The sequence below is a fragment of the Amborella trichopoda genome, chromosome 4, assembly GCF_054954075.1.
Source record: "Amborella trichopoda isolate Santa Cruz 75 chromosome 4, AtrichopodaSantaCruz75HAP2 v2.0, whole genome shotgun sequence".
In the NCBI taxonomy this organism is placed as follows: Eukaryota; Viridiplantae; Streptophyta; class Magnoliopsida; order Amborellales; family Amborellaceae; genus Amborella; species Amborella trichopoda.
In genome coordinates, this window is record NC_142339.1 from 2,753,450 (window position 1) to 2,757,289 (window position 3,840).

Here is a 3,840-nt window from a genome sequence, read left to right on the forward strand (position 1 = left end):
CATTTACCAGGAAAGATGACGGCTCAAGGATGGAGCGTATTCGAGGACAAGGGAGACTTGGCTATAGAACACTGCAATGCTGATGCCTCCTCAGAATATAGAGAGAGAGAGTGTGAGAGAACTTTGATTTGAGATAGAGAACAAAAGTTCAGAACTTAGAGAGAGAGAGAGAGAGAGGGCTAGTGATCAAAGAAATGAGAGAGAGAAAGAGCGAAAGCTACCCCCAGTTTAAAAGAGAAGAATGATGTTATGAAGTAAACGATGAGAGAGTATTTGTACTATGTCACACAAACAACTCCTACAAACTTTGCAACTGCAATTAAAGTGCATATGCAGAGAGAGAGAGAGAGACAGAGAGTTAAGTGGTGGTCCCACCATTTAGGCCTTCCGAGATCGACACGTGGAGATTGACTAGGAAAAATAAAAGATTACTTTTATTTGGTGTAATTAATTAAAATTACTACCATTTGGTATATATTGATAATGAGAGAGAGAGAGAGAATTGTAAACATGTTGAGAAGAGCAATGGAAAGACGTGTGTTGCATGATAAAACAAAAAGAATAAATAGTAAATAAAAATAAATAAGAAATTGAAACTATTTCATAATAAAAATAAACAATTTTCAAAGATATCGAAGGTGTATTTCTATTGCTTATTGCACATGTGATGCTTTTTTTCTTTTTAAAGAACGTTTAGTCCTCCACATTTCAAACTTCATTGAAAAAAGAAGGCACCATATTAATGCCATTTTTATAAAAATTTTGCTTTAGAATCACAAATTGTTTGTCTTTGCACTCTTGGCACAATGAATCTTTGCTATTTGAATGAAAAGTATTGAACCCATTTCGTTTCTTGTCAGTGTCTTGCCACCAAAACCTATTTAATGCAATAACCACTGCATAAGTTATTTTGATTAGGGAATATACGGCATTTATTTGGGTCCATGTTTTGGACGGTTAGATGTTGGTATTTGACAACTAAAATCCTTTTTTTTTTGGGTCACGCATCTACACATTCCAAGAAAAAAGAATTTGCATTTCAAAGAAAAAAATATTTTAGACAATCCAAACAAAAAATTTGCATTTTTTTTATTTCTACCAGATGCAATCATAAAAGGGAATTGACATTTTCAAGAAATCTCAATTCCAAAAAATCTCAATTCTAAGATTGACTTTTCCAAAATTAAAAAATCCAGGGGTCCAAAAGGGCCCTATTCGAATTATGTTCTACACTTACTATTGGTGGCAAGACAGCAACATGAAACAAAATGGGTTCAAAACTGCTCATTCACATAGCAAACATTCATTATGCCAAGACTGCAAAGACAAATAATTTGTGATTCTAATGCAAAATTTACCAAAAAATGGCTTTCAAAAACCATCACCTTCTGTATTTAGTTGTTTGGGGTTGGGACCTCTCTTTCTCTTTCTGTGTTGTACTTTGACTGTTTCTCTCTCTCTCTCTATAGCTACAATTGTACGAGGTTGTTTGTGTCATGCATTACACCTCTCTCTCTGTCTCTCTCTTTCTCTCTCAATGTTCATGCCATGTATTACACAGTTCTCTCTCTCTCTCTTTCTCTTTCTCTCTCAATGTTCATGCCATGTATTACACAGCTCTCTCTTTCCATCTCTATGTTCTCCCATTACATTTTTTCTCTCTCTAGCTTTATTCTTCTCTCCTACAATTCAAAATATCTGCTAATTAAAAGTGGGAAACTCCTTTCCATTACCTCTCTCACCACGCCGAAAAAAGTGTCTCCCTCGCTCCTATTCAATACTCCACCTTATTTTTCAAACTCATTTTTGCTATTTTGGAAGAGCAAAGTAGGAGCAATCTTAGTCGTCATTATCAAATATTTCCTAACATCAAATTTGACGTTGGTGAATGACGCCAATGGCTCTGAGTGGTTCAAGAGAGAGAGGACCCTTTAGACTTACAATGGAGAGAGAGAGACTCAATGGTTAGAGAGAGAAAGACTCAATGGTTAGAGAGGGGGAGTCTAAGACAGAGATCCCTTCGACTTTGATCAAACGTTTAGGTTTTACTTTCTACCCAATACAAACTGCGCCTAAACTATCAGAGAGAGAGAGAGAATCCTTAAACAAGCTGGAGAGAGAGGAATCATTAAACAAGCTTGCGAGAGAGAGAGATTCCTTAAACAAGCTAATTTAGAAAGCGATTAGCAGTACAAAGAATAGGTCTTTGGATCCAATCTTTGTTCAACTTATCTCTCTCTCTCTCTCTCTTTCTCTAATACAATAGAATAGGTCTTCATAGTATGCAAATGTTGGGAAAACGAGTGTGAAGCCTTTGGTCTCGGTGGCAATCCTGATAATCAAATTAAACAAAATGAAGCATCAGCTAGGTGTTGTCAGACTTTCTCTCTCTTGTTACATTTTTAGAGATATAGTGACTATTTACTCTCCCTCCATACTCACTCTTTACTCTCTCCCTCCCTAAGTCTTCTCTTTAGCGTAGTGGTCCTATTAAATATATAGCTATCTCTTGTGTTTAGAGAAGTACTCCTCCTCTCTCTCTCTCTCTCTCTCTCTCTCTCTCTCTCTCTCTCTCTCTCTCTCTCTTCAGAGTCCATTTCTTTCCGGTATCTATCTTTAGTGGTAGGATAGTAACTCTGTGTTTCTCTCCATGTTTATGTGTTTAGAGTAGAAGTCCTTAAAGTTTATCTCTCTCTCTCTCTCTACAATTTGAGTGCTAGAAACAGGAGCAGAAGCAACAGAAAAGGAGGGAAGTGCAAAAGAACCACAAGAAGTCTTGCACTCAGCTTCCCCATTTTGCCCTGGTAATGCCATGGATGCTCTTTCAAAAACCTGATTTTCAGACATGAAATGCTTACTACTTTCATTCAAAACCTCATCTTAGTTTTTAATACTCATTGAGCTGCTTTTTTGATGTGTATTACAACCTCAGCCTGATCTCTCTCTTCTTTTTCATCTTTTAACATTGCCTGAGAGGTTCAAATGCACAGCCTAAGCCAGAGAGAGAGAGAGAAGAGAGAGAGAGACCCACCTTTCACTTGTTTCTTCTTACCTGTTATTCTTCAGCATCTCTTATACTACAAGTCCATGATGAGTGAATATGTAATTCAAAATTTTTTCTTTTTTAGTTTTTCCATTGTAGGCTTCTTATCTTTTGGAAACTTCCCATGTGAGCTTAGACGTAGATCAAAAGAACTATTGGTCTAGTACATGGAATAGGTTTGCCCTTAATCCTTCATTTGTAGACCTAGAAGTAAGTCACCGTGGTTTGGGCTTAAACCAATTAACGACACATATTTAGAAAGGTTGGTTTCATGGCTTTTGCTCTCGGCCTCTAATCTACTCGTCTACAACTCACTTTGCACCAGGTTCACAAAACCTAGTGTCAAGTTTAATACACGGTAGAGAACTCTTGAGGAGTGTTTGGATTTATTGAGAGCTCTAATGGTGTTGTGTTCTTACAATATACTTCTGAAACTGATTCTTTTTCCATGCAAGAATCATTAACTGCCTAGCTTAAGTCATTTTTGTTCATTTCATGCTGATCACTTGTAAAATATGACATTTTTTTCAAATGCACTTAATCTTTAACAATAAATTAGTTTACATCAATTTTTACTTGTGGTGCTCCCCATGTAAATTGTTATCTATTGTCTGTGTGTCCATACTACCCTTGGTAACTGGTTGAGTACCTTAGAGTAGATCATAACATGTGATTTATTTGCAGAAAGGGCATAGTTTCTTCAAAATATTATGAATGATTATATGGTTTATGCTTCCAATGAATTTGATTTATTCCATATCAATTAATCTATTTATTTCTTTGTGAATAAAGGTAGC